Source organism: Phyllostomus discolor, chromosome 12 (genome assembly GCF_004126475.2).
Source record: "Phyllostomus discolor isolate MPI-MPIP mPhyDis1 chromosome 12, mPhyDis1.pri.v3, whole genome shotgun sequence".
Classification (NCBI taxonomy): Eukaryota; Metazoa; Chordata; class Mammalia; order Chiroptera; family Phyllostomidae; genus Phyllostomus; species Phyllostomus discolor.
The window spans coordinates 77,467,282-77,479,943 of NC_040914.2; the positions used below are offsets into that span (position 1 = coordinate 77,467,282).

Consider the following 12,662-nt stretch of genomic DNA (forward strand, 5'->3'; position numbering starts at 1 on the left):
ATGCCAGGATGGCACTGAGGAAAATTCTCAACAGAAACCTGTCTTCGTGACAATCAGCTTTAACCTGCCTACAACCAGCAGACTCTCCTAACTCATACCTTTCCTGTAGTTTCCAAGGGCTGCTGAAAAAGACTCTAGCCGGAGGCATGGAACTTAGGGAACAGAACTCAGGACTTTGGTTAACAAAGTCACTCCTTAGCTCAATGGAGCACACCAAGCCTGGTTCCAGGAGACTGACTCTCTGGAAAGGACCAGAAAGCAAACCCTCTGGCCTTTCAGGCCTTGTTGTTGTGAACACCACTTTAAATGTGAAAAGCACCTTAACAATCTGGTCATACAAATTCAGGTCCCAGTTTGTCAGCCCTTGGCTACTGCTCAAACCAGCATGCAACCCAAATTCCCCCTGTGGCCCTTCTCCCTTCTCTTTTGGTCCCCTCCACCCAGACTCATCAGATGCCCACTGCCTACTCGCTGCTGCCTCCAAGAACAAGGAGCAGACCCATCACTGTGTGCAGGAACAGTGAAATCACACAGGCCTGTGTGTCTCCACACCTAACACACTCTTGAGTGTCCAAGTGCTGGGGAGACCCCCATCCTACAAAGCAAGCATGGGGCTGCTTGCTTCTACTTCCAGAGGCCATACATAAGACTAATAGGCAAAGCAACCCCAGGAAACCAAGATGTAACCTCAGCTTTCAAACAATCCCCATTAATGTGCAGCTGCCCACAGCAACTGCAGATCCCTCTTGAGACTCCCTTCAGCCCTTTTCCTCTGAGTTGGCCCCTCCTTTAAGGCACCTCTTCAGTCTGAGGAGTCCACTTACTTCTAGACGCCTCCAGAAATCCTCCACAGAACAAAATCTTCTTCACTCGGAAGGCCTCCAAAGCTGCTCTAGCTGGCAATAGCTGTGATGTGCTCGCAGCCCTGGGTCAAGGTCCACACATGCCATCCTTATTATGTCCAGTGACCACAGGGATATATGTGTTGCTGCCCTCCCAAACCACACTGGCAGAGTCCTATTCTGCACTGCTCTGAGCAGGTACCACTTCCAACAGGCCCAAAGAAAAGTGATTCAGAAAGGAGTTCATGCTTTGTAATACCTTCCTAGATATGTACTGTTCACCACTATTCACTTTCTATTTTGAAGTAAAACCAGTTATAGCTAAGGGAAATGACAGTAGAAAGTCATTCAAAGCAAGGGAGACATTTTAAATTCCCCCCCTTTTTAATTAAATATGAAGAAAACATATAGATCATGTGTGTGTTAGTTCTCATGCTTATTTGCAATTGAACCTCTTCAGGATCCAACAGAAAGCATCAAATTTAAATATCTGCTCTATAAGAAACTGTACTTGTAGAAAACTATTTGAAGAGGCTGAATTTACTGGTTTCTAGTTTTGTTCACAATACTTACATTGTTCAGTGGTTTGAACAGTAAGTCCTAAATCAAACCAGCTTCCAACATACTTTGTCCAAACACAATTTCAAGGCTTTTCTGTGCAGCACTTTCTCTTGCTCTCACATTAATTTCTTTCTCTAAAGGAAAATACAGCACAATAAAAGACCACAGAACAAGGAAGTGGTAAGAGAGTAACAGAAGGCCCTCCCGTGTTTTTTTTTTTTTTTTAAGGTAAGCAGACAGTTGTACAGTCACTTGGAATTTCAATGAGGATGTGGGGCCCAAATGGGAAAGGAACACTCCCACCAGGAGTCCATTCTTCCTCCTTTGAGCCTGGAGCTGTCCCCAGCATGGACTAGTTACTATCAGCTCAACCATGGAAACCCAGTCTAGAGCAGACATATATGCAAGATCAAAGTCACAAATGTCCAATTTCAACAGGTTCTCTCAAAAAGAACATAAACTTTTCTGACATCCAAAGGCTTAAATCAGAACAAAAAAGCAGTACAGCCACTCCTGAGAGAAACAACAGCACACATTGGAAACTGCCAACAACTTCAGCCAAGACGGAGGTGTAGGTAGACATACTGTGTCTCCTCGCACAATGAAAAGGACAACAAATGTAAAAACAAAAGACAACCAGAACTGAAAGAAAATCAAACTGTATGGAAGTCTGACAACCAAGCAATTAAAGAAACATTCATATAGACCGGTAGGAGGGGCAGAGATGGGCTGCTGGGCAGAGAGGACTTGCCATAAGGTGACAGGTGGAGGACCAGGGTGGGCAAGGCAGTGGCTGGAGGACCACGTGGTCCTACATTCATGTGCAGATAAAACGAGAGAACAACTGGGGGGCAAGACAGACCAAGCAACCCAGGCTTCCACTGTGGGGAAATAAAGCCTCAAAGCCTCTGACTGTAAAAACCTGTGCGGTTGAGGCAGCAGGAGAAACTCCCAGCCTCACAGGAGGGTTCACTGGAGAGACCCACAGGGTCCTAGAATGTACATAAACCACCCACCCAGGAATCAGCACCAGAAGGGCCCAATTCACTTGTTGGTAGTGGGGAAAGTGACTGAAAGCAGGCAGAAAGCGGAGCAAGTGGCACTGTTCCCTCTCGGATTCCTCCCCCACATATAGCCTCACAGTGCAGCCATGTGGGTTGCCCTGCCCTGGTGAACACCTAAGGCTCTGCCCCTTACTAGGTAACAGGTGCACAGAGATCCCCCCTCCCCCAAAATAATGGCCCAAATGAAAGAACAGATCAAAGCTCCAGCAAAAATACAACTAAGCGACGAAGAGATAGCCAACCTATCAGATGCAGAGTTCAAAACACTGTTAATCAGGATGCTCACAGAAATGGTTGAGTATGGTTGCAAAATAGAGGAAAAAGTGAAGGCTATGAAAAGTGAAATAAAGGAAAATGTACGGGAACCAACAGTGAAAGGAAGGAAGCCAGAACTCAAATCAACTGTTTGCAGCAAAAGGAAGAAAGAAACATTCAAAGAGACAAAATGAAGAAACAAGAACTCAAAAAAAATGAGGAGAGGCTCAGGAACCTTCAGGACATCTTTAAATGTTCCAACATCCGAATCATAAGGATGCCAGAAGGAGAAGAGGAACAGAAAGACAAGGAAAACTTACTTGAACAAATACTGAGGGAGAACTTCCCCAATCTGGCAAAGGAGACAGACTCTCAGGAAGTCCAGGAAGCTCAGAGTCCCAAAGAAGTTGGACCCAAAGAGGAACACACCAAGGCACATCATAATTACATTAGCCAAGACTAAAGATAAGGAGAGAATTTTAAAAGCAGCAAGAGAAAAGGAGAGAGCTACCTACAGAGGAGTTCCCATTAGACTATCAGCAGATTTCTCAAAAGAAACCTTGCAAGCAAGAAGGGGCTGAGAAGAAGTATTCAAAGTCATGAAAGGCAAGGACCTAAATCCCAGATTACTCTATCCAGCAAAGCTATCATTTAGAATGGAAAGGCATATCAAGTGCTTCCCAGATAAGGTCAAATTAAAGGAGTTCGTCATCACCCAGCCTTTATTATATGAAATGTTAAAGGGACTTATCTAAGAAAAAGATAAAAAATATGAACAGTAAAACGACAGCAGACTCACAGCTATTAACAACCGAACCTTTAAAAAAAAACCCAAAACCCAAAACCCACAACAAACTAAGCAAACAACTAGAACAGGAACAGAATCAGAGAAACGGAGATCACATGGAGGGTTATCAGTGGGGGGAGTGGGTGGGGGAGGGGGAAAGTACAGAGAATAAGTAGCATAAATGGTAGGTAAAAAATAGATAGACGGAGGTTAAGAATAGTATAGAAAATGTAGAAGCCAAAGAATTTGTATGTACGATCCATGGACATGAACTAAAGGGGGGGAATGTAGGTGGGAGGGGGTGTGCAGGGCAGAGGGGAATAAAGGAGGGGTGGAGGGAATGGAACAACTCTAAAAGCATAATCAATAAAATATATTTAAAATATGTTTTAAAAAACACACATCAACACAAAACCTTGTTTGTAAATGTTCACAGCCACACTATTCATAATCACCATAAAAGGAAACAATTTAGATGTCCATCAACTGATGATGGGTAAACAAAATATGATCCATCTACACAATGAAATATCATTCAGCTATAAAAAGGAATGAAAGTACTGACACACTACAACATGGATGAACCTTGAAAACATGAGGCTCAGTGGAAGGTGTCAGACACAAAAGGCCCCACAGGGCGTAAACCCACTTACATGAATGTCTGAGATAGGCAATCCATAGAAACAGAAAGGAGATCAGCGCTCAAGAGTTATAAAAATGAAAGGGGCAATCCTTGTGGTGAGAGTACTGTTCTAGTCTCCCGCCTTGGTGCTGAATACAGAAAGCTACAAATGTGATAAAACAGTAGAGAAGTAAACATGCACACAACCAAATGAGAGCAAACCCTGGCAATCTGAGTAAGATCAGAGCATTATATCAGTGCTGGTATCTTATCCAGGCTGTGATACTGGTCAGTTTTGTAAGATGTTATCCTGGTTGTGAAACTGGTCAGTTGTGTAAGATGTTACCATTAAAGAAGTTAGGCAAAGTGTACAAGGCTCTTGCATTTCTTATAACTGCATGTGAATCTACAACAATCTCAAGAAAACCAACGAACACCATTGAGGTGAGCTAGCCTATTTCAACCCCCTACCCCAGCTGAGGACTGAAGCTTTGAGAGACTGAGAGCCTGTCTCCCAGGCACAGCCCACGCTCACATGACTATGAGGCAAACCTTTTCTAGGTTGGTTTATGTCTCAGGAACAGCAAGAAAAGAGATGAGCCATTTCAATCAGGCATGGTAAAAAGGTCAAACACTAGAATTAAGAAACCAACTTCTCTTCCTTTCCAAGAATTCTTGTGCTTACTAGAGTATGCAGGGCTCTTTCTTCCCAGGCCTCCCACCCCTGGCTGAAAGACCTCACATTCTGCAGTGGCCAATGTGTATCATTACAGCAGTCCTGGTGAAGTGTAATCTGGAACACACATGGAAAAGTTTCTGGAAGGAGGGATGAACCACCATGCAGGCCAGAAGTCTTATCTGACGTTCTGAGTCCAGTCTGCAGGCATTCTGTGGGGGCACCCCAGTCTAGGGAACAATGCCAAGTCCTGCACAGCCCAGCCAACACCTTTCCAGGACCATCCTCATCAACACCCTGTAGCCCCAGTAACACCTTCTACCCAGTGTGTATTCTGCTGCTGTGACCCCTGAAATTCTCAACTGCCATGTGAGGCAAAACGGCAAAAGGCTCCTACAATCTGACACCTAGGAGTCTTGGATCCAATTCCTTCAACCAGGCACAGAGAAAGCCAGGAGGTAGTTTCTACCCTGAGCATAATTCCCCCTTCTCCTGGGATTCCTACTACTAATGCAGAGGAACCAGCCAAAGCCCAGAAGGCCCCAGGTGAGTATGGCAGCAGGGGCCCCATCAAGACACGCTCACCTGAGTTTTCTCCCACTGCAGAACCCAAGTGCAGCAGTGAGGTTTAATCAAGGAGATCACCATTCCAGTCAAGTTTCCATGATTTGGGTTCAGACTGCCAAGTGTAGCAGCAAAGCCCCTTGGCACCTAAGACAGCCTGCATGGCTCCCAGGCCTGCTCCTGTTTACCCCACAGCTCTGCACAAATGCAGAAGGATGAGGTGAGAACCTTCTCTGCTTGCTGACTGTCCCCAGCTGCTTGCTGTGACTGTATGACTCAGCTCTATGCTTCAGTTTCCGTATTTCAGAAAAACATGGTTAGTAATGATGTTACAGGCCACCTTATCCCATGACAAATGAGACTCACTGAAAATTAAAAACTGCCATGGAAGAACAGTATAGTGCCCATGCACGTTTGTCATGTACCAGGAAGACAGACTAACTTCCATTTCCACTCAAAAATCCTTCAAAAACACTAACTTAAGAAAGGCACACATCACAAAAAGGGCAGGGTGAACATGACATCAAGCTATTCCCAAGAAATAAACTAACACTGCCAGTATCAATTTTATAGTTTGGTGCAGTTTCAATCCAGCCACCCCCGACGAAGCAGGACATAAGCACACCCAGGGGAACCCACTAGTAGGATATTTACAAAGCACAGAGATTTCCTGGAAGTCAGTGCACAAGTCGAGTGCCGTCTAAGCCCAGAGTTCCTCTCTGGTGGTAGCAAGGAAGAGGTAGGCAGTGTACCCCAAATCCAAGAACGAGAGCTCTAAGATGACCAAGTCAATGCAGACTGACAAGAGTCATACCTGAGCACCCAAAGACTGAGGCGCTAACTAGCTGGCACTAAGACCTAGAAGGAGGCTACACTACAAATGCTCAAGGAGAACCAGGATCCCATCAGGAGGCCTTGTCAGGACTCTCTCCCCACCAGATGTCAGTGTGTCTGTGACACTCACACTGAGCTCTTCCACAGAAACCAAAAAATCATATTCAAATGAAGGTGTGCTAACCAGAAAAGGAAGTGTATCCAATAGCTAGTATGCAACTGCATCAACATTCCCATACCCTACATGCAGGTCCATTACACAATGCCAAAGGCTGGTTCACTGAAAACTCCTTTAAAAAAATCCTGCCAGAGCTCTAAGGGTGGATCCAAAGAAGCAATGAATTCAAGAATGCAGAGACAGGAGTGAGCATCTGCACTGAACCCAGGGGTCCCACCTACTGATTCCCACTGTGAACTGAAGGATCACAAAGACCACCGATAATGGTACTTGACTCTCATACATATGAAGATTTTAAAACTCACTTCTATGAAAAATTACCATGGGAGTTTATATCCTTAGGAGAAAAAGAAAAAGTAAGCACACAACAACATATATCATAATACTCAAAAGTCTAAGAGAAAAGCCACACATTCACCCTCCATGGAAAAGCTGAGGGAGTTGCTCACAACAAGAGTCAGAAGGGCTCTGCAGGAAGGCCGAGGAACAGGCCCACCCAGAGGGAGCCACCTGTTCTGGAGCACCCACTGTGTCCACCTGCAGCAAGGCTGTCAGAGAGTCTGCAAAGGACAGAGGCAGAGACAAAATCATGAGTAGCAGCTGCTTGAACTAGCCATGACTAGAAGAATGAAGACTTTAACTATTAGAGATGCTATTACAATGTGTGAAGGTAAGATGATAGGATGTTTGAGATTTACTTTAAAACATTAAAGTTAAAAAGTTTAAAGAGACATAATAATGACAAACAATCAAGAAGAAATAGATATAACCCAACTGGCAAAATATTGGTAATTGTTAAAACTGGGTAGACAGGGTAAAATTCTCTCAAATACTGTAAATGTTTGGAAATATCCCTAATGGAAGGTTAAATAATTTTCACTTTGTACGTGAAGAAAGTCAGAAAGCAGCTGCATCTTGGGGGCTCCATTACAGTCATTTCCCAACAATTCACTGTCCACCCTGTTAGTCAGCCATTTAGATGAAAAAAGCTCCTCTATGGAACATTGATAAAGCATTTTCACAGCCTTGTTCAAGCTATGGAAAAACTTAAGAATTAAAACACCCAGGTCCAAAAACCCCACACTTAAAACATGCATATATGAATGTATAGATGACTTTAAAAACATGTAAACCCACCATCTTGATTATAGTGATATTTAGTCCCAATTCTTCCTTGTAATAAATTTTTCCTGATTTTTAGGAAGAAAGTTGATTTGTTGTGCTACTTATTTATGCATTCGATGATTTTTAAAGATATTTGAAATACAACTTTATTTGTATTCTAAACAAAAAGGAATAGAAATGACAGTAACAAACTTTCAGCACTGAGTACTGTGATGCAACTGCAGCAGTCTCACAGTTGAAACTCAGTAAGGAAAGAACTGGGTTCCAAAACAGCTAAATATGCAGGTCCAAAAAATGAAGGTATTTTTAATTGCCTCATTCACTCCGAAGCCCATTCATCTCTTTCAGCATCCCAAAGATCAAGCGCAGGTTCTGCTTAGCCGTATAATACAGTGGCAAACACTCTGCACCACTGACATCACAGGACAGGTGTCTATAAAACTGACTTCTCATGCTGGGCTCCAGCTTCCCTTTCTCACAGGTCCTCATCCCCACCCAGGAGAGGGGTGGTCTGAGCAACCTCTAGACCATGGTCATACTGTGCTGCCAGAGCTGGGTCCATCATGACCTCTAGTGGGGCAACAACAGGCATGGTTACAAACTCTGAGTTAGGGTCTCCAATTACTTTTCTAGCAAGCCAGAGGAAGGGCTTTTCAAAGCTGTTACTTTTGGCATAAATGTCACAGCAGTAAAGATTCTTATTTCACTGAAAGACAACTGATTTGTCTTAACATGATAGGGGTGTCTCACATCCTCATACCAGATCTCTATGCCAGTTAGGCACACTCTTATAAGCAACTCTTGAAATTACATCAAACATTATAATGGCACAATAGGCTTGGATGTAACAGCTGTCTCTCAGCCCGCCTAACTTCTCCTGGCCAACCCAAGGGGATGGACCTCAGTATCCAAGGTGGCTACATACTTCCCAATTCACCAGCGAGATGAAGTCTCATGAATGTACTTTTCCCAGTCCCACCATCAACAACCAATACAAGTTTGAACTGAACTTGGGGTTCTCTATGTGTGGCTATGTTATGTTACTCCTAGAAGTGTCTCCCGGCCCATCTGACTGAGACTCATTGATGCCTGTATGTGCCCTGACCAGGGATGAAACCCACAATCTCAGCATATTGGGATGATGCTCTAACCAACTGAACTTCCTGGCCAGGGATTTAGTCCCAGTTGTTCTTGTTTTTTAAATTAATTCTTTATTGCGGGGGGTGGAGGGGTGGGGGCAGGGGGAGACAACCTGTTGCTCCACCCATCTGTGCATTCATTGTTGGTTCCTGTATGTGACCTGATAGGAGACTGAACTCACAACCTTGGTATATCAGAACACTCTGAGTTACCCAGCCAGTGTAGCTTCAATTCTTAATAATAGTTTTAAATCATGACACTAAAGCTTGACTACCCTAACTACCTCAACAGAAAATAACAAAAAACTGTAGATCTTAAAAATATGTTAAACTAAATTTATGCCTAATTAGATAAAGCACATTCAGAATGATTATAAAGAAAAGCTTGTTGCATTAACACACCAGGCAAGGTTATGACAGATCCCAGTGCCCAAGCCCTGAGAAAATGGTAAACTGATCCAGAAAGTAAATGTACAAGTGGACAGCAGAGAGACTGCACAAAGAACGACATCGAAAAACTACCAATACAGCAAGACCAGTCAGTCTAGGCTTGGTCTGCGAAGCAGTAACAACTTTCACAGTGTAAAAGTGCAAAAGTCCCGACCTCAAATCATCAACAAAATGTCAAATTATGACAAGTATTCTTCTAGATTATACAACAGGCTAGATAACTCTGTAATTATGCAAATGACTTGCATGGGATGGCACACGTTCCAACACAAAAACACAGAGTTAATCCTGCACTGAGGGTGACTGGAATGAGATGGTCACAGTAAGATTCATCTCAAACCTTTTGTATTTCAGGAGACTATGGAAGTCTCCCATGCTACATCTTCCTTCCTTTCAAAGGGTGTGCCGCCTTCCATCTCCAACAAGGGAAAGCATATAGATGCAGGGCAGGCTACCCAGGGGAGCTGCTGTGCTAGGAGCAGCATGGACAGCCCCCAAGCCAGGCCCCTGGAATCTCCACGTGCCTTTACCTTCTCGTGTTCTAGGTGAACGTGATCCTCAGCTGGCCTAATAAACAGGGCCTAGAACTCTTCTGAAAGCAATCTTTTCAGGAAGAGGGGAAGCTACACCTGAACCCAGACCCATGGCCCTTGAGTACAGAGTTTCATGAACCAATTAACTTACTAATGAATGTACTTAGATGGACTCAGGTTGTAAATCACACATAATGAACAGCCCCCACAGGATGGCCCACACAGCTCTGACTCCAGACAAATGGTTATCCACATAACTGGATTCTTCTACCCAAACCCAGATGACCCCCGCAGTGGGCTTATTAGGAAATGTGATTCATAGAACTGGACCTTTAGAATTCTCATCTCAAGAAATTCATGCCCTTCAGCTATTCAAAATTCAGGCCAGAGGATCTGTCAGATAGATAGATAGATAGATAGATAGACAGACAGACAGACAGATACCCCAAATTTACTTACATCATCATGTCTGAACATTTTTAGCCCCACATATGGATGTAATGGAGGAGGCCAGATTAGTTCTCTGAGGGCATAACTGACAGCCAACTATAGGTCATTCATTTGGTGACTCCAGTGCAGCCATTTAAGATCTCTGGGCCATGGCCTCCCCATGGCACTCAGATCACATCTGTTCTATTCCTTCCCTGGGAGTTTGAGATCCTTCAAGTAAAAAGAGCTTCGCCAGCATTACCATACAGGCACAAAGGAGGCAGAGGGAAGCAAGGAGTGGGCTGGGCCACCGGAAAAAGTGGAGGAAGGAAAATGCCCACCCTCACACCCCTATCTCCCACACCCACCCACCAGGGCAGATATATCCTAATCTGTCTCCTCTTTCCCTAGAGCTACTGCTGCACCTGAAACTAGATAGTGAAGTTACACAAAATCTAGAAATAAACATTTTTAGCCCCACCTTACCACCTAACCAAGGAAAAAAAAGTATAATTTTTAGTAAATGAAGCCATTTATCTATTCAACTATGCCATGCTAATTTTTTCATTTTTGTCTAGATTTTCAACCTTCAAACCACTACCAGTTATTTAAAAAAAAATTTTTTTCCACACCCAAAGACATTTTTTCATTGCTTTTAGAGACAGTGGAATGGGGACAGAAAGAAACATGGGTGTGAGAGACAACATCAATTGGTTGCCTCCTGTATGAGTCTGGACCAGGGATTGAACCTGAAACCCAGGTATGTACACTGACAAGGAATCAAACACACAACCCTTTGGTTACGGGATGATGCTCCAATCAACTGAGCCACACCAGCCGGGGCCCACTGTCAGTTATTTTTAAAGTTACTAAAACAGTTAGTAAAAATATCCAATGTAAAACATCAACCCAGGCTTCACTGATATTCTCCCATTCCCCAGCACCAACAACTAGATGCTTATGCTTGGCTCAAGGGTTTTGGAGAAAGGAAGAGGAAATGTGAAAACAGAAGCAATACATTCTTATTGTAAAAAAATTTAGGTAATGGGGTAGTGGGGAGGGGTGGGAGGATAAGGCAGAAAACTGTATTGGAACAAAAGTTTCAAAAAATGTTTTAAAAAATTTTAGATAATAGTGATACCCTATAAGAAAACTAGAGATAGCCCTGACTGGTGTAGCTCAGCTGGCTGGGTGTCATCTTGCAATGCGAAAGGCTGCCAGTTCAATTCCCAGCCAAGGCACATGCCTGGGTTGTGGGTTCAGTCCCCAGTCAGGATGTGCATAGAGAGGCAACTGATTGATGTTTCTCTCTCACACTGATGTTTCTTTCCCTGTTTTTCTCCTTCCCCTCCCCTCTCTCTCTAAAAATAAATAAAACCTTAAAAAACAAAAACAACAAACCCCACTAGAGACAAATCCCTACCACCTAGGCCTCTAGTGAAACATTACAGTATATTTTTCAGTCAAGAATGAGACCATACTGAATCTACTGTATTGTAACTTACTTTTTAAAATCAACATTCTCTGCCTCTCCATTTAGGATTACAAATGTTGCCCTGACTGGTGTAGCTCAGGATTGAGCTCTGGCCTATGAACTGAAAAATCCCCCATTCAATTCCCAGTCAGGGCACATGCCTAGCTTGTAGGCCTACCCCTCTCTACTAAAATAAATAAAATCTTAAAAAAAAAATTACAATGTTGCTCATGAGCAAACTTTCCCTAAATTAACACTGAAGCACATGATTGATCATTAGCCAAATCTATGCATGGTTCTACACTATTTTACAAAATTGCAAGGGCCCATAATCTTAACCAGTTTTCTCCCATTGCCCAGTTCAGCTTAACAGAAGGGCACAAATTAAAGAACTCATCCCAAGGTGCCACAGACAATGTTTAACCTCTTGTCTCACAGAGCAGCACGCAGGGACAAGTTATATTGTCAGTCACTCACTGTCTAGTGGGACACGACCAACAAAATTAACACAGAATGACAACCTTGGAAAATACTCTGACATCAGGATCCATCTATAAACTCCTCACTGGACACCTCCTAGTGAGAGGAACATGGGTATTTCACAAGCTCCTGCCTTCCTCAGACCAGCTCCTTGGCTTTGCAGTCTCTTCAGGGAGCTGCTATAAACCATGACCAGCAACTTGTTGCTTCCTGAAAATAAGTACCTATGACCTATGCAAAAAAGATGCCAGTGGTGCTCACTGAAGTGAAAGACAGATGTGGGCACCAAAGTTATCTGATATAAATAGAAAGGAACCACAAAAGGAAATGATGAATTTGTGGATGAAGGTTGCAAGACAACAGAAATCCACCAAGAGTGAAGAGATTTATGATTCCCAGGGATATCCAAAAAGGTTCCTTCCTGCCATGACTTCTTAGCTACTGTGAGGTGCCATCAACAGCCCCCACGTAATGCTTCTTGAGCAATAAAGTAAGGAGAAATGGACAAAACAATGTTACATCACATACATACCTTTTCTAAAGGGCTGATTTCTGTCTGATTCCAAACCTAATGTCATGCTACACAGGCACTGACTACTTTATTTGTATCTGCAGTGACAGGTCAATTAAGTTACCCTGAAACAAAACA

The 12,662-nt window shown here is 43.4% G+C and overlaps 1 protein-coding gene and 1 pseudogene across 5 annotated transcripts in view; both read right to left on the reverse strand.

Moving 5' to 3' along the window:
• The window catches only part of ANKRD11 (ankyrin repeat domain 11), a 224,883-nt gene that overhangs the window by 99,509 nt on the left and 112,712 nt on the right, over window positions 1–12,662 (reverse strand). The window lies entirely within an intron of this gene.
• On the reverse strand, window positions 7,912–8,713 carry LOC114488417 (annotated as a pseudogene).